The 19179-nt window shown below is 43.8% G+C and overlaps 1 pseudogene; it reads right to left on the bottom strand.

The window, feature by feature from the left end:
* The window catches only part of LOC110611533, a 46670-nt pseudogene extending 30119 nt beyond the window's left edge, over positions 1 to 16551 (bottom strand).
* Between the last annotated feature and the right edge of the window lie 2628 nt (positions 16552 to 19179).

The raw sequence follows: 19179 nt of genomic DNA, 5'->3' as shown, positions 1-19179 counted from the left end.
AAAATATTTGGAAATTTAAATATTCAAGCACATTCTCGCCAACGCATTAGATCAGCACTCCACCGTGGATAGCCCATTTCACATGGGCCCCGCCAAGCAATTCACATGGGCCAAAACACATTCAGCGCACTTGAACTTCAACGCCCACTGCACAAACGCCTCAACATCACATGTGGCCCGCAACAAAGCTTCACATGGGCCCCGCCACAGCAACTCTTCCTCACATGGACAGCACTCACGGAACAATCTCTCCATTCGCAGGACCAATGCAATTCACAAATTCATCTGCACGTGCGCCCCGCCAGCTTCATCAATTCCAGCGCACGTGGACCGCTCCATCAATTCCTTCACATGGACGTGGACCCGCCCGCGCGCAAGGCCTGCCAAAGCAAGCTCGCGCATGGCCCACCTTTAACGCCTCAGCCCACTCCGCGCAAACAAATCCACACGTGGCCAGCAACCTCCCAATTAGGGCGCAACTCTCTTCTTATTTAAAGGACATTAAGCGGCCGAAGAATGGGCACAGAATTTCTTCAATTCGGCAAGTTCGGCGCACAGGGCAGATTCTTCTCAATTTTCGGTTCTTTTCTTTTCCTTTTAATTTTCTGTTTTTAATTCAGCCAATGAGTGGCAGATTTCTTTAATTCTAGTTGAGGATCGGTTGAAACTAAGGTTGTTTAATGAGTTGTGAGATCTGAACATAAATTATTATTTTTGGTTTTGTTCAATATTTATGCAATTGATACTTTAATTACATGATTACTTTGTTGTTTTGATCAAATTGGCCACTTGATTTTAATTGCAAAGTTAATTGATTGTTAGTTGGGATTATTTTTAGTCCGCAATTACTGGAAATATTCTGACCTTAGAACACTTGGTGTAAAAAACCAAAGAATTGCATGATCTAGCGTTATCTCCATACGTTTGAGTAGTTAGGATTGGATCTCTCTATTTCTTTATGCAATTGACAATTGTTTTGATGCCCATGGCCCAAGGACGTTCCTTGGCAATTTGTTAATTAGTAATTGATTAGAGGACGTTCCCTAATTAATTTAATCATAAGGAGAGACATGGTGGTGAGAAGCGTCTTCCACCCCCATAACTAATCTATTGAACCAATCAAGATAATCTAAGTTTCAATGATCAATCCAAACAATCAAAGTGGATCCATATCTTCAACTAGACTTTTCTCATATTGATTTCCCCTTTTATTTTACTTATTTGCTTTCTATTATTATTCTCATTATTAGTTACTACAATCAATCTCAAACCCCCTATTTTACTTTTACTGCAATTTATTTTTGCTTTCAGTTTATCTCGTTTGATCCCACTTTCAGTTTTTATCTCACTTTTAGTTTATTTTATTGGTCATAAAAAGAGAAATAGGTGAGTTCTCAATTCTCAGTGGATTCGATCCTTTCACCACTATCTACAAGTGTAAATTTGTTGATAACCAGAAAGGTTATTTTTTACCGGCTTCGACAACCTCACAGTCAGAGAGTGTCGGGCTCATAGAGGTTAGAGGAAGTCAAGCACAATAGGAAATCATGTCTACTAGGATAGGATGTTGAGTCCTGTTTACTTGATGTTATGAAATGCCATGATGTGCATGTGCATTATTGAGATATATGTATTAATTTTATGCTGATATGCTATATTATGTGTTGTTTCCAGAGTTAAAATGCGAGGAACTCGTCGATCAGCTCGATTGACTGGAGTCCCACCAGATAATGAGAGAATAGCTGCTCGTCCTCCTGCATTGCCAAGGGCAAGGTCACAAAGATCTAGCAGGGAAGGTACGTCAATAGACCCTAGAAGGTTTGTAGACGAGAGCAGAAGAGGAACAGCTAGAGGAGGGAGATCAGAGGAAGTGAGGGAGGCTATGGAGGTTGATCAGACAATAGATGAAAGCATGGGTGTAGGCAGATTTGAAGAAGGTATGGGAGAGTCGCAGGGAGGCGTTCAGGCCTCGGGGTTTGGTTATCCAGCCTTTCCTTAGGACTCAGAGTATCCGATGGGAGGTATGTCGGAGTACTCTAGTTTTGTCCCATATCCTACTTACATGCCATATATGCCTTATCCTCATTATTATCCACCATATCCCATGTATCCACCCTCACCTATTCATCCAAGTGCAGCACACCCAGAACCAAATGAACCAGTACCTCCACCACCACCACCAGTCCCTGTTGTTGAAGCACAGCAACCTAGCTCATCTGGGGGAAGTAAGGTGAAAATGACAGAGTACTTGAAATTGGATGCTCCTAAATACAACACAGGAGATGATCCATTTAAATACCTCAGATCAGTTAGGATGATAACCAGTGAATTGGGAGCTGATGATAGTAGAGCCATAGAAATGGCAGGGTTTACACTGAAATGTAAGAAGGCCAGAGAATGGTTCAAGAACTATATGGAGCCCAGGATGGATAGTATGTCGTGGGGAGAGTTCGTCAATGAGTTTGCAGGGTGGGCTTTTCCTGATAGTTCGAGGGAGATGAAAATAATCGAATTTGAACAGTTGAGACAAACAGACGAAATGAGTGTTGATGAGTTTACAGATAAGTTCCTGGATTTGCTTCAGTATGTGGGTCAAGCCTATGATACTGATCAGAAAAAGGCAAGGAGATATACTATGAGACTCCATCCCAGGTATTCTTTCTTGATTCTTCCAGCAGAAAAGGAGAGTTTCCACTCTATAGTGGATGCAGCCAGGAAAATGGAGGCTAGTGCCAATATTCAGAAACAGTCAAAGGCACAAGCTTCGGGTTCTAAGGCCCCCAGTTCAGGCAATAAGAGATGGGATAGAGCAAAAGGATTAAAGAACAAGTTCTGGAGTAAAGCCAAGTCTAGTCTGGGAATTGGTAGTGGCTCAAGCTCTGGCACAGCTATTCCAGTATGCAGAAGGTGTGGAAGATCACAGATCTACAGCTTGTTTTAAATGTGGACAGGAAGGGCATTTTGCTCGGGATTGTCCTCAGGTGACTTTTATGGCACCATCCCAGCAGATGAGTTCAGGCAGTGTGGTATAGCCAGTAGTACAGCCAGCAGCTCCAGTCATGCCTCAGAGTAGTGGCAGAGGTAGAGGGAGAGGGGCAGCCTCTACGTCAGCAGCAGGTTCCCGAGGTGGAAATTCGGTAGCCCTAGCACGGATTTTCACTGTGACACAGGAGGAGGCTAACACGTCAAACACAGTGGTGTCAGGTAATCTCATCATTGGGTGTTCAGATGTGTACGCTTTGATGGACCCCGGTGCTTCTCATTCCTTTATTGCTTCGAGAGCCATAGAGAGACTGGGTTTGATCAGTTCTGAGTTAGTGTATCCTCTCTGGGTCAGTGGACCCAAATATGACCCATCAGTGGCAGTGTCAGTCTGTCATTTCAGTCCAGTGTTTATAGAGGGTAGATGCCTTCCAGCTGACTTTGTGGTTCTAGATTTGACCGATTTTGACGTCATTCTAGGGATGGATTGACTCTGCATATAGTGCTACCTTGGACTGTAGAGACAAGGTAGTTAGTCTCAGAAATTAGGATGGGTCAGAGTGTGTCTTCAGGGGAGACAGGAGAGGTACACCCAGAGGTTTGATTTCAGCCCTTCAGGCTCGTCATTTGCTTAGGAGGGGTTGTCAGGGGTTTCTAGCTCATGTGAGAGAGCTAGACAGACAAGTTAGGGAACCAGCTTCGATACCAGTAGTCCGAGAATTTCCAGATATTTTTCCAGACGAACTTCCAGGACTACCATCTGATAGGGAGATAGAGTTTGAAATTGAATTGCTGCCTGGTACCAGACCTATCTCTATTCCTCCCTACAGGATGGCGCCAGCAGAGTTAAAGGAGTTGAAAGAACAGTTGCAGGATTTGGTAGATAAGGGTTTCATCCGCCCTAGTACCTCACCTTGGGGTGCTCCAGTGCTTTTTGTCAGAAAGAAGGATGGATCCCTCAGACTTTGTATCGACTACAGACAGTTGAACAAGGTCACTACCAAGAATAGGTATCTCTACCTAGGATTGATGATCTATTCGACCAGCTAGCTGGAGCAGGTTGTTTCTCTAAAATTGATCTGAGATCCGGGTATGATCAGTTGAGATTCAGAGAAGCAGATGTGCCAAAGACAGCTTTCAGGACCAGATATGGGCATTATGAGTTCTTAGTGATGCCGTTCGGGTTGACTAACGCCCCTGCAGCATTCATGGATCTCATGAACAGAGTTTTCAGCGAGTATCTGGATCACTTTGTTATTGTTTTCATTGACGATATCTTAGTGTATTCTAGAGATGTAGAGGAGCATGCCCAGCATCTGAGGATAGTTCTGCAGACACTGAGAGAGCATGGTTTGTATGCCAAGTTCTCTAAGTGTAAGTTTTGGTTGAGGAGCATTTCCTTCTTGGGACATGTAGTGTCAGCAGATGGGATTGAGGTAGACCCCAAGAAGATAGAGGCTGTAGCTAACTGGCCCAGACCCATTACAGTGACTGAGATTAAAAGTTTTCTGGGACTGGCAGGTTACTACAGGAGGTTCGTACAGGATTTCTCGAAGATAGTTGCTCCTATGACCAAACTAACTCAGAAAAACCAGAAGTTTGCCTGGTCAGACCAGTGTGAAGAGAGCTTTGAGGAGCTCAAAAGGAGATTGACATCAGCACCAGTGCTAGCTCTGCCTGTTAGTAACGAGGATTTCACAGTGTTCTGTGATGCATCTCGAGTGGGATTGGGTTGTGTTTTGATGCAGAGTGATAGGGTGATTGCTTATGCTTCTAGACAGTTGAAGAAGCACGAGTTGAATTACCCCACCCATGACCTAGAGATGACAGCAGTTATCTTTGCACTCAAGATGTGGAGGCATTACCTCTACAGGGTTAAATGCGAGATCTTCAGTGATCACAAGAGTTTATAGTACATCTTGAGCCAGAGAGAACTGAATTTGAGGCAGAGAAGATGGGTAGAATTGCTCAGTGATTATGATTGTAAGATCCAGTATCATCCGGGTAAGGCGAATGTTGTGGCAGACACCCTAAGCCGGAAGTCACTAGGCAGTTTATCCCATATAGCAGCAGAGCGGAGACCAGTAGTGATGGAGCTTTATAACCTCATTGAAGAAGGGTTACAACTAGAGTTGTCTGGTACGGGTGCATTGATAGCACAGATGAGAGTGACACCAGTGTTTCTAGAGCAGGTAGCTCAGAAACAGCATAAGGACCCTGAGTTGATAAAAATTGCCAGGACCGTTCAGTCAGGCAACAGTGCAGAGTTTAGATTTGACAGCAAAGGGATCCTTCGATATGGGAGTCGACTTTGTGTACCAGATAGTAGCAGTCTGAAGAAAGACATTATGAGGGAAGCTCATAATGCGAGGTATAGTGTTCACCCAGGTGCCACCAAGATGTATCAGGATCTAAAGAGAGTATATTGGTGGCCAGCCATGAAGAAAGAAGTGGCGCAGTTTGTGACAGCCTGTGAGGTTTGTCAGAGGGTGAAACTAGAACATCAGAAGCTGGCTGGAATGCTTAACCCACTGCCGATTCCAGAATGGAAATGGGAGAACATAGCTATGGATTTTGTAGTGGGCTTACCGGCAGTATCCAACAGGATAGACTCTATATGGGTGATTGTAGATAGACTCATGAAATCTGCTCATTTCATTCCAGTTAGGAGTAACTATTCTGTGGATAAGTTGGCACAGGTATATCTAGATGAGATAGTGAGACTACATGGAGTTCCAGTGTCTATAGTTTCAGACAGAGGACCTCAGTTCACCTCCAGATTTTGGCGAAGTCTGCAGAGTGCAATGGGCACAAGATTAGATTTTAGCACTGCTTTCCACCCACAGACTGATGGGCAGTCAGAGAGGACCATCCAAACCATAGAGGATATGCTCAGAATGTGTGTGTTAGATTTTGGCGGTTCTTGGAGGCAACATCTACCTTTGGTGGAGTTTGCCTACAATAACAGCCATCATGCTAGCATAGGGATGGCTCCTTATGAAGCATTGTATGGGAGGAAGTGCAGATCACCTGTTTGCTGGGAAGAGGTAGGAGAGAAAGCTCTTGCAGGGCCAGAGTTAGTAGAGATTACCAGTAGAACAGTGCCTGTGATCAGAGAGAGGATCAGAACAGCTCAAAGCAGACAAAAAAGCTATGCAGACGTTCGTAGGAAACAGATAGAGTTTCAGGAGGGAGATTGGGTATTGCTGAAGGTGTCTCCAATGAAAGGAGTGGTTCGTTTTGGAAAGAAGGGCAAGTTAGCTCCACGGTACATTGGACCCTTTGAGATCGTGCAGGGGATCGAAAATGTATCATATAAGCTGGATTTACCTACTTCTATGGAGAGAATTCACCCGGTATTTTATGTTTCTATGCTACAGAAATTTGTATCAGATCCGGATCAGGTTATTAGTGAGCCTGATGTAGAGATTCTTGGGGATCTCACCTATATAGAGCAGCCAGTGCGGATTCTTGACACGCAGATCAGACAGCTAAGGAACAAAGAGATTCCGATGGTGAAAGTTCTGTGTAACCACCATAATTTAGAAGAGTGCACTTGGGAGACACGGGAGTCTATGCTCCAGCAGTATCCGTCTTTGTTTTAAGGTTAGTTTCCTCCTTTTTATGTGTTTGTTTATTTGTTTTAGAAACATTCGAGGACGAATGTTCTTAAGGGGGGGAGAATGTAATACCCGGCTAGAATCTGACATCGGAATTCCTGTCGTCCGGTGGAATCCAGGATGTCAGCATTCTCTAGAAGGGTAAGATTTATGTTTTTCTAAAGTAATATAGTATGTTTTAAGGTTTTAAAGTTGAAATGAAATGAGTTTTTGAGAGAAAAGAACCAAGGCAGAAAAGCCAGGTTCGGCCGCCGAAGGTGACATTGGGCCGCCGAACATGCATGGCTTTCGGTTTCACGATAGGCCGCCGAAGGTGGTCTGGCCAGCCACCTATAAAATGGCCCTCAGTTGGTTGAACGGATAAGAATTGCTTTTCCTTTCACTTTCTGAGGTGAGACTCTGTCTTTCTTAAGTTTTCTTCATGTTTTCATTGAATCTTGCAAAGATTTGATTGATTTTTATGTTATTTTGAAGGTTTTGAGCTAAAAACTTAGAGTTTGAAGTTTGGAGAGTTTGAAGGAGAGTTGCTCCAAAACTCCACGTTAGGATTGTTCATCTTCTTGGTTTCAAGAGGTAAGTGAAGATCCTGAACTTGTTTTTATGATTTATGAAGGTTTTATGGGGATTATGGAGAGAGTTACATGAATAGGGTAAAAAGAGAGTTTTTGTTGATTTTGTGAGAAAAGCTTGTTTATGTGTTATGTGTTTTGTGTTGTTGGGGTTTTTAGGTAGTTTTTGACCCCTTTGAGCATATACTTGGGTGTATGCAAGTTGAGAAGTTGAGGTGTTTGAGTTTTGGAAGGATTGGAGCTTTTGGCGAGAGGCAGAGCAAGTTTTTGCCTTGCTGATGAACTCAGCTTCGACCGCCGAAGGAAGCTTCGGCCGCCGAATGTGCTGAGGAGGTGGCTTCGGTTGCCTAAGCTTGCCCCCGAGCCTTTGGACTTTCGGCTCTGGAGGGGAGTTTCGGCCGCCGAAGGTGCCCCCGAAGATTAGAGACTTTCGTCTCTGGAGTGCCTTTCAGCCCCCGAAACTTGCCCCCGAAAGGGTTCGGCTGCCGAAAGTAGAGATTCGGCCGCCGAAGGTGCTTGAGTTTCGGCTCTGGAGAGGACTTTCGGCCGCCGAACCTGCCGCCGAAAGTGTCCTGTCCAGCTTTCCTTTGCATGCTTTGCATGGTTGTTTGAGTGAGTTTAAGGGGATCCTTGGGGAGTTTAATAGAGTTGATCATAAGTTAGTTTGGTCCCTCATTTGAGTCCATCTGTGTAGGCACAGACTAGAGGAACCAGAAAGAGCAGCAGTGAGTACTGCTCCAGAGTTTCAGAGCCTGCAGAGTCAGTCCAGAGATAGCCAGAGGTGAGTGGAACTAAACTTAAATCTTTTAATTGAGAAATGGAATGTTTTTAGCATCTATCATGCTTCATGATTGTGCAATAGGTTGATTGCATTAGAGTTCACGAATATGTTGCATTGCATAGTTATTTGTTGATGTGGGTAAATGCTGAATGATCCAATAGTCTCTAAGAAAGACCAGGAGCCTTTGACTACGCCCTGGCAGGTATAGAGAAGTCCAGGAGCCTTTGACTACGCCCTGGCAGAAGTCCAGGAGCCTTTGACTATGCCCTGGCATGGTAAGTACACAGGTGTTATATACACGTATACATATATGACAGGAAGACCAGGTGCTCGATTCTACGCCCTGGCACGGCAGAGTTACCGGGACTATGTGGTGACAGGTTTACTCTTGATGTGGATTGTCTGTGATATGATGCATCCCATAAGATCATGTTTTAATGACTTGTTTTACTGTTCTACTCACTGGACTATAGAGCTCATCCCACTCCCTTACCCCAGTTTTGCAGGTTCAGTGTACAGTGTACAGTGTACAGGGGAAGTCCAGCAGAGTACAGGAAGAGAGAAGAGTTTTGTAATAGAATATTGTGGACATGTAGTATTAAAGAGATGTAACAGTTGTGAATAAGTTAGAAATGTGCTTGACTTAGTTATTTTGTGTTGTAAATCTTTTGGATACATGGTCTGTTTATATAACTGTTTTACAGAGTATGTGAAAAATACCAGGCTTAACAGGTATGAATTAACCCATCTAGAGTAAGCTCTAGTCAGGGTACAGAGTACAGAGTACAGAGTACAGAGTACAGAGTACAGAGATAGTGCATGCACAGGTTAAGCCTTGGTTCAGAAAAGAGTTTTTATTTTCACAGAAAATGTATGACCACGTATGAGATTTTACAGGTACACAGAGAGTATAGCAGGCTTGCTACGGGTTCTGGCGGCCTTAAGCCGACCTGAATCCTAGCGCCGGTGACGGTCCATTTTGGGGTCGTTACAAGATGACATCAGTCTGAAGGAAGGCATTATGAGGGAAGCTCATAATGCCAGGTATGGTGTTTATCCTGGAGCCACCAAGATATATCAAGACCTGGGAAAGGTGTGTTGGTGGCCAGTTATGAAGAGAGAAGTAGCACAGGTTGTGTCAGCCTGCGAGGTATACCAGAGAACGAAGCTAGAACATCAGAAGTCAGCTGGAATGCTTAACCCTGTAACAGCCCGGCCCCGTACGACCGGTCCTGTTACCGCTCACAGCCCGTGACCTTCCTCTGGGCCCAGCCACTGTGAGCAGCTCTTAACATCCCTTCACCCTCACGGGTTCCAGGCAGGATTTGTCCCTCGGGGGAGCCATTACCGCCCGCCCTAGCCCGAGTGGATTTGGCCCAATTCCTTCCTCTGGGAATTAGGTCGCCTCCCCCACTGCTCGAACCCTTGACCTCCCACTTTAAGGGAATAGTCTGGTGAGAGTGAGTACCAATTGTGCCTTTTTATGTAACAGCTCGGCCCCGTACGACCGGCCCTGTTACCGCTCACAGCCCGTGACCTTCCTCTGGGCCCAGCCACTGTGAGCAGCTCTTAACATCCCTTCACCCTCACGGGTTCCAGGCAGGATTTGTCCCTCGGGGGAGCCATTACGGCCCGCCCTAGCCCGAGTGGATTTGGCCCAATTCCTTCCTTTGGGAATTAGGTCGCCTCCTCCCCCGAGGGACAAATCCTGCCTGGAACCCGTGAGGGTGAAGGGATGTTAAGAGCTGCTCACAGTGGATGGGCCCAGAGGAAGGTCACGGGCTGTGAGCGGTAACAGGGCCGGTCGTACGGGGCCGGGCTGTTACAAACCCGCTACCGATCCCAAGTGGAAATGGAAGAGCATAGCTATGGATCTTGTAGTAGGGTTATCGACAGCGTTCGACAAACTAGTTTTCTTCTGGGAAAATTGTGGACAGATTGACCAAATCTGCTCCCTTTATTCCTGTCAGAAGTGGCTACTCTGTGGACAAGTTAGTGCAGGTGTATGTTGAGGAAGTAAGGAAGAGGTCCTTTGCAGGGCCTGGGTTGGTAAAAATTACCAACAGAGTTGTGTTCACGATCAGAGGAAGGCTCAGAATTGCTGTTAGTCGGCATAAGAGCTATGAAAATGTTCACTAGAAGCATCTAGAGTTCGAGGAGGGGGATCTAGTATTGCTAAAGGTGTCTCCAACGGATGGGGTGGTTCATTTTAGAAAGAATCCGTCCGGTCTTTCATGTTTCCATGTTAAGAAAGTTTGTGTCAGATCTGGGAAAGGTTCTCAGTGAACCAGGTGTAGGGATCCTAACAGATCTCACTTATGTAGAGCAACCAGAGCGGATCATAGACACTTAGATTAGAAAGTTAGGAAACAAAGAGACCTTGATAGTGAAAGTCCTCGGGAACCACCATAGTATAGTAGAAGGGATCTGGGAGACACGGGAGTCTAAGCTCCAGCAGTATCCCTACCTCTTTTAAGTAAGAGTTTTGTGTTTTTTTTTTTTTTTTTTTTTTTTTTTGTGTTTTGTGTTATGCTAAGCTCATGTTGTGATGTGCATGTAATAGAGAGGAACATTCGGGGACGAATGTTCTTAAGGGGGGGAGAATGTAATACCCGGATAGATCTCGGCATCGAAATTCCTACTTTGCGGCAGTATCTTCGCTGGAATCTGGAATGTCGTGAATGTCGGAGCCTTCTTGATGGGTAAACTATAGGTTTTTAACATGTTTTTTATAAGTTTTGATTGGTTTTTAGAGAAAGGAAATGAGTTTTGAAAAGAAAAGGCCAAGGAGGGAAAAAGGAAGTTCGGCCGCCGAAGGAGAAGTTCGGCCGCCGAAAGTGGCTGTGTTTTGCTGCCCCCGAAAGCCTGGTTCGGCCGCCGAACTTGGTTGAGTTGCGGGTGCAGGTTTGGCCGCCGAAAATGGTTGACCAAGCCACCTATAAAAGTCCCCTAGGTCGGCAGAGGAGGGAGGTATGAGGTTTCTTCCTCTTCCCAAACCAGGGTGAGTTCATGCCCTCCTTGGATGATTTTATGTTTTCCCCAAGTTCTTTCATGGTTTTTCATAAGCTTGAGCTTGGTTTTGAAGGTTTTAAACAAAAGAGCAAAGTTTAGAGGCTTGGAGAGTTTGATTTGGTTTTTCCTTGACATCTCCAAGTTGGACCATCAATCCTCTCGTTCTTCAAGAGGTAAGCATGGATCCTTATCTCCCCTTGTGTTTTAAGTAAGTTTTAAATGGGTAGTTTGCATGGGTTTGCATGAGTTTGCATGAGAAGGGTTTATGCACCCTTTTTGCTTATGTGATGATATGTTTGTGTTCTTGGGGTTTTAAGCTTGTTTTCAGCCCCTATGTGCATGGTTGAGGGTATATGCATGGTTTTGAAAGGTTGGTTGTGTGTTTTGGGTGTTGGTAAGGGTTTTGGAGGCTGTGTGTATGCGAGAGACCCGAGTTCTGCCTTGCTGGAGAACTCAGGTTCGGCCGCCGAAGGTAGTTTCGGCCGCTGAACCCCTGAGGAGGTTGCTTTGGCCGCCTAAACTCGCCCTCAAAAGCTTGGACTTTCGGCTCTGGCAGAGAGTTTCGGCCGCCGAAGGTTGGGACTTTCATCTCTGGAGGGTCTTTCGGCCGCCGAACCTTGCCCCCGAAAGTGCATGACTTTCATCTCTGGAGGGACTTTCGGCCGCCGAACCTGCCGCCGAAAGTGCCCTGTCCAGCCTTCTTTTGCTTGTTTTTCCATGCATGTTTATGATGTTTTAGGGGGGTTTTGGGGAGATGTTCAGAGTTATATTAGAGTTTGTTGGGACCTCATTTGAGTCCACCTGTGTAGGTGCGGACCTGAGGAACCAAGGAGGCCCCCAGAGTTAGTTTGTCTTCAGAGGTGTTCAGCAGAGCTAGAGGTGAGTGGATCTAACCTATGTTTTGAAATGAAAAGGAAGTTTTAGCATGAAGCATGCATCATAAATGCCATGTATGTAATAGGTTGTATTGCATTAGAAAACACGAATATGACGCATTGCATTATTTCTTGAGATTGTGGACGGACATAGAGTATTATCCACTAGCCCTTGAGATACAGAGTTAACAGAGGTCCATGAGAGCCCCAGGGAGGGCCGGACACAGAGTTCATGTTTATGTTATGTGTAACAGAAGTCTTGAGGAGCCCCTTTGAGGGTCGGGCATAGAGCAAGGGAATTTTGGATCCGTCCGTCCAAAAGATGAATTACTTGTGATGTGATGCATCTCATGCTAGCATATGTATTTAAATGTTTTATGTTTCCGCTCACTGGGCTCTAGTAGCTCACCCCTCTCCCTAACCCCCCATGTTTCAGGGCCTCAGAGGAAAGACAAAGAAAGAGCAAAGGGTAAAGTCTAGCAAGTATAATAGTGTATAGCAGTGGACATGATGTAAAGAGAAGTTATGTTATGAAAAGACAAGTCATGTATAGGGTTATGTAAAGTTATAGAAATTTATGTTATGTTATAGTGTTGTGTTTGCCCTAGTGTATGTTTAATCCCTCTTTATACATGAGTTTTATGAATGGAATGTAATGTTTTAGATGGTTTCTTAATGAAACAAGCTTGATGACCCAATGAGGTTCTATGTATATGTACATAGATCAAGCTAGCTTGATGACCCTGAGTGGTTCTATGTTTTCATGCATAGGTCAAGCTGAGATGGAAAAAAAAAAAAAAAGATCAAAGTTTTCATGGTAATGTATAATCATGTATGGGATTGAACAGGTGTATAGAGTCCAGAGTAGGCTTGGTATGGGTTCCGGTGGCCTTAAGCCGACCTAAATCCTAGCGCCGGTGGCGGTCCGATTTTCGGGTCGTTACAATCATGATACAGGGAAAAGTAGATACAATAAAACCACATTTGAATCAATTATTTCTTTCAACCTATTAAGTTCTTCAAGAGCAATATCCCAGTTTTGCATCAATATCTCAGCTGCCATCTTTCCCCACAGCGCACTCAGACTCCTTTCACTGTTAGTGCACAAGGCCCTGTATTGATACAGGTAGTCAGCTGCACCAGAGTAGTTTCCACATTCAAACTGAAATTTGGCATACTGATAGAGTGCCTCAATCTGCTTTGGACCAATCTGATAATGAAGCATTACCACCATTTCATGAGTGCATTCTAGAGAGTAAGAATAACTATATATTTTAACCAACAAACCCTAACGCCATTTCATGAGTGCATTCTCAAGAGTAAGATAACCAAATCTCTTAACCAAAAAACCCCTCCCAAAAAAAGTAGCAGTAGGAGGGGGGATTTAGGAAGAAAAGAATTACTTGAAGGTAACGTCCAAGAATTTCTGTGATGAAATTGTAATACCCGGCTAGATCCGGCATCGGAATTCCTGTAGTCCGGTGGAATCTCAGGTGTCGGAAGTAGCTAGAAGGGTACTACATGTATTTTTCTCAAGATGTTTTAAGTGTTTTAATGGTTTAAAATGGTTTACGGACTAAGGTCTTGAAAGAAAAGCAATAAGGGAGAAAGGCAAAGGTTCGGCCGCCGAAGGTCATTTTCGGCCGCCGAACATTGCATGGTTTCGGCTTCACGTTCGGCTGCCGAAGGTGGTCTGGCCAGCCACCTACAAAAGGGCCAAAGGTCGGTGAGAGGAGGATATTTTCTCCTCCACCTGCAGCCAGAGGTGAGCCAAGCCTCCTCCACGTTGACTTTGATGATTTTTGAGTTTTCCTTCAAATTTTTCATAAGGTTTAAAGGTTTTATGGTTGTGTTGAAGATTTGAGCAAAATAACCAAGTGTGGAAGTTTGGAGCTTGGAGAGTAGATTTCTTCACATCTCCACGTTAGGATCCTTCCACCTCAAGTTCTTCAAGAGGTAAGTGAAGATCCTGAGCTTCTAGCATGCTTTTTGAAGGTTTTATGAAGTTTTTATGGGTGGTATGCATGTTTAGGTTTAGAGGAGGTTTTTGTTGATTTTGATGTTCAAGCATGTTATATGTTATTTGATGAGGTTTGTTTGGGGTTTTAGGTTAGTTTTGGACCCCTTTGTGCATATATGTGTGTATATGCTAGTTGGGAGTAGTTGATATGCATGTGGTAGGATTTTGGGCAAAGTTTGCATGAAGCAGAGCAGGTTCTGCCTTTCGGGCAAAACCAGGTTCGGCCGCCGAACCCCTTGAGGAGGCAGTTTCGGCTGCCAAAGCTTGCCCCCGAAAGCTATGCTTTCGGTTTAGAAAAGGACTTTCGGCCGCCGAAAGAAGAAGTTCGGCCGCCAAAAGTATGTGAGTTTCGTCTCTGGACGAGACCTTCGGCCGCCGAAGGTGCCGCTGAACATGCATGAGTTTCGTCTCTGGAGGGGGGTTTCGGCCGCCGAACCTGCCGCCGAAAGTACCCTGTCCAGCCTTTCTTTGCTTGTTTTCCATGATTAGTTTATGATGTTCCAGGGGGTTTTCGGGGAGTTGTTTAGAGTCTTAGTCGTTTATGTTTGGTACCTCATTTGCGTCCTCCATTGTAGGATTGGACTCGAGGAACCGAGGTGTTTCGCAGTCGTACCTGTTTCAGAGATAGAAGTAGCCTAGAGTTAGCCAAGCCGAGGCTACAGGTGAGTGGAACTAACTTAATGTTTTTAATTGAAAAATGACACGTTCCTAGCATGTTCCATGCATCATGTAATGCCATGATATGTATTAGGTTGTATTGCATTAGCCTTCACGAATATGATGCATTGCATACGTTATTGTTGTTGTTGTGGATGAATGTTGGATGATCCGTAGCCCTTGGTATGAGATGAGATACTATGATAGAGATATGACATGTAATGCCAGGTCGCTCCTGGATAGTCCAGGTCGCTCCTGGATAGTCCAGGTCGCTCCTGGTACTATGAGATAGACAGACCATGGATAAGAGAAGACTGGGTGATGGCTCCGCCTCCCTAGCACAGATTGGACATAGAAGACTAGGTGATGGCTTCGCCTCCCTAGCAAGTAGGGTATATGGTAGAGGGCTATTGGTAACAAGTTCATCCTTGTTGTAAAATGTTTGTGATGTGATGCATTCCATGTTGGCATGTAATTAATGAACTGTTTTATTGTTCCTACTCACTGGGCTATAGTAGCTCATCCCTCTCCCTTAACCCCAGTTTTGCAGGTTCTGAGATAGCTATGGGAAGTCAGAGTCAGCAGAGTCAGCAAGAGTAAAGAGGAAAGTTTTGCATGTACAGATATAATAGATAGTGGACATGATGTAATTAAAGATTAGTTGGTATGCAATGTATAGATATGTGGTGTTACATAATGGATAGATTTGTGCTATGCCCTAGAGTATGTTTAATCCCTTTATACATGCATCCTGTTTTACATTTCGCGATGGGAAATGTGCTGAACCAGGTTATATGTATGGTTGTTTATGAGTTTCCAGTGAATGATTATGGGAAGAAAGGGTTTCCATCCCTTGACCCACAACAGACAGTGTTCACTGGCATAGGCCCTGAGGCTATTTCAGATTGATATATCTGAATGCATGTTTAGAATAAGCCTGATTGATGGAAGAAAAATCTGAGTGTTTTATGTTATGTCTGATCATGTATGGGATTTATCAGGTGCACAGAGTTCTTGTTAGGCTTGCTACGGGTCCCGGCGACCTTAAGCCGATCTGGATCCTAGTGCCGGTGATGGTTCGGGCCGTTACCGGAGGGTACCAGTTTCCGGGCTGTTACAGAAATTATGCAAGAGACTTATCAATAACAACACTATTGTGCAATCATTGGATGATTTGTATCTGATAATGACTTTGGAATGCATAGAAGCTATATCACTATGACACAAGTTGAAGAAAAAGTGGAATTCAGCCAAAATTAAAAGCTTTGACAATCCACTTATATTGAAAAATTGAGTCTTTCAATACAGAAGCAAGGGAGCTTTTGGATTCAGCAATTTCTTTTGAACTCAACAATAACACCACATCATTTCATCCCAATAAATATGACGCCTGAATTAGCATAACACTTCAATTACAATAATGCCAGTTGCATAGCACACTTCAAAAACTCAAACAAGATTAAACCAAAGTAGGTTTAGGAGCAAGAAACGACACTCATACGAATTCTACATTACATTGCAATCACTCATTACTAAAGCATAAATTGCAATTGAAAACCTGAAAGCGGTCATTAAGCATCTGAAGATTGTACTGTTTGTCCGCTCGCAACTCCTGCACGGCATTCGCATTCTGCAAAAACACCACAAGAGGGGCCGCCCCCTCCTCTAGGGCCTTCAATCTCGCTACGACTTTCGCTCTCCTCTCAATCATATCTAACAAAAACCCACCCAAACACATCACATAAGCATCATATATAGAGCGCCCAAGGTCAGAAAAGATGAAATTTGTAGTTACCTTGAGGGACGTCTTCAGTGTGGTAGAGGCTCTTGTGGATATCCATGGCGTAATCGACCATGTTAGTTTTGCTCAAGAGCTCGATTTTGGATTTGAAGATCTGTTCCTCTGGGTATAGCTGTCGTTCTTGGAGAAACTCCAAGAGAGGGAACACCAGGTGCCCGTCTAGATTCGGTGCAATTCTCGGAGTTAGATCGTAAGTAGCCATTGTTGCTCTGGGGTGGTGCTGATGTTCGTATTTCCTCCGTATAGAAGGTGGGGAAAGGAGAGAGATAGAATTAGGGTATTTTAGGTAGTCATGTAGTTGGTTGGAGCCAATATAAAAGCCATCCCTTCTACTTTATATATATATATTTTTTCTTCTTCCGTCTACACCACCTAGCTAATCTTACTGTACTTCTTCTACACGCTACTCTTTCTCTACTCTCCTTCCCGCCGCTTCTTCGTTAGGGTTTTTCCTCTCCCTTTCTTCGTTAGGGTTTTTCCTCTCGATTTCTTCTTCTTCTTCCTCCTGATGGACACATTCACATTTCTCTTAGCAGTGTTGCTCATATTAGCCTTCGTGTCATTTTCCTCCGTATCATGTTGCATTTACCTATTGAGGAGGGACCTGAAGAGGTCCCCTCATTTCCTTCCCAACAAAGTCAACTCCCCTCCTCTGCTTTCTGTCACCATCAGCTCCCCTCCTTCCTAACAAGGCTCCTATGAGTTAACACCATTAACTAACAGGTAGGAGGACTTCTCAGTGAGTCCTGAGTTAACACCCATAGTGTTAAATCAGCCTAAGGTTTCTTTTATGTTCAACCCTGATCAACGCCCTCCTGAAGCTCCAAGAGAGAAAATTTATTGCCAAAGTGCTTCCTCATCTTCCTTTCCTCCACAACCGTTGGGATATCTCTTCAGTTTGCATGATTGGATGCTTTGGTCATGAAGGGAATGGAGGTTTATTTGTAAAGAGGTTTATTTTGTACCAGGGAAATAGGATTTATTTTGTACAAGGGGAATGGGGTTTTATGGTCCTCAATCCGATGAATTTGTATTGTTGTGTTTTTCATGTATAGAAGAACTTTTTTGTGTAATGGATAATATGTTTCTTAAAGGAATGGGGGGTTTATTTTGTATAAGGGGAATGAGGTTTATTTTGTACCAGGGAAATGGGATTTATTTTGTACCAGAAGTTCCCTTAGTTGAGGCTGGGGCTCACTATAAAACCTCATACTCCTGGGTTATAAACCCCATTTCCCTGGTACAAAATAAACCTCATTCCCCAGGTACAAAATAAACCCCCATTCCCTTGGTACAAAATAAATCCCCATTCCCTTAAGAAACATATTATCCATTACACAAAAAAGTTCTTCTATACATGAAAAACACAAAAATACAAATTCATCAGATTGAGGACCATAAAACCCCATTCCCTTGGTACAAAATAAACCCTATTTCCCTGGTACAAAATAAATCTCATTCCCCTGGTACAAAATAAACCCCCATTCCCTTCTTGACCAAAGCATCCTATCATGCAAATTGGAGATATCCCAACGTCCATGGGTGTTGTGAAGAAAAAGCACACTCTTCAAGCCACGGCTGTGGAGGAAAGGAAGATGAGGAAGCACTTTGGCAATAAATTTTCTCTCTTGGAGCTTCAGGAGGGCTTCGATCAGGGCTGAACATAAAAGGAACCTTAGGCTGATTTAACACTATGGGTGTTAACTCAGGGCTCACTGAGAAGTCCTCCTACCTGTTAGTTAATGGTGTTAACTCATAGGAGCCCTGCTGGGAAGGAGGGGAGCTGACGGTGACAGGAAGGAAAGGAGGGGAGCTGACTTTGTTGGGAAGGAAATGAGGGGACCTCTTCAGGTCCCTCCTCAACAGGTAAATACAACATGATATGGAGGAAAATGACACGAAAGCTAATATGAGCAACACTGCTAAGAGAAATGTCATTGGATCCATCAGGAGGAAGAAGAAGAAGAAATGGAGAGGAAAAATCCTAACGAAGAAGCAGCGTTAAGGAGAGTATAGAAAGAGTAGCGTGTAGAAGTAGAGTAAGATTAGCTAGGTTGTAGACGGAAGAAGAAAAGAGAGAAATATAAAGTAGCTAGATATAGTGCCTCAATCTGCTTTGGACCAATCTGACAATGAAGCATTACCACCATTTCATGAGTGCATTCTTGAGAGTAAGAATAACTATATATCTTAACCAACAAACCCTAACGTCATTTTATGAGTGCATTCTCAAGAGTAAGATAACCAAATCTCTTAACCAACAAACCCCTCCCAAAAAAAGTAGCAGTAGGAGGGGGGATTTAGGAAGAAAAGAATTACTTGAAGGTAACGTCCAAGAACTTCTGTGATGAAATTATGCAAGAGACTTATCAATAGCAACACCAATGTGCAATCATTGGATGATTTGGATCTGATAATGACTTTGGAATGCATAGAAGCTATATCACTATGACACAAGTTGAAGAAAAAGTGGAATTCAGCTAAAATTAAAAGCTTTGACAATCCACTTATATTGAGAAATTGAGTCTTTCAATACAGAAGCAAGGGAGCTTTTGGATTCAGCAATTTCTTTTGAACTCAACAATATCGCCACATCATTTCATCCCAATAAATATGACGCCTGAATTAGCATAACACTTCAATTACAATAATGCCAGTTGCATAGCACACTTCAAAAACTCAAACAAGATTAAACCAAAGTAGGTTTAGGAGCAAGAAACGACACCCATACCAATTCTACATTACATTACAATCACCCATTACTAAAGCATAAATTGAAATTGCAAACCTGGAAGCGGTCATTAAGCATCTGAAGATTGTACTATTTGTCCTCTCGCAACTCCTGCACGTGCGTTTGCATTT

The sequence above is a fragment of the Manihot esculenta genome, chromosome 3, assembly GCF_001659605.2.
Source record: "Manihot esculenta cultivar AM560-2 chromosome 3, M.esculenta_v8, whole genome shotgun sequence".
Taxonomy (NCBI): domain Eukaryota; kingdom Viridiplantae; phylum Streptophyta; class Magnoliopsida; order Malpighiales; family Euphorbiaceae; genus Manihot; species Manihot esculenta.
This window is presented reverse-complemented; position numbering and strand designations above follow the sequence as displayed.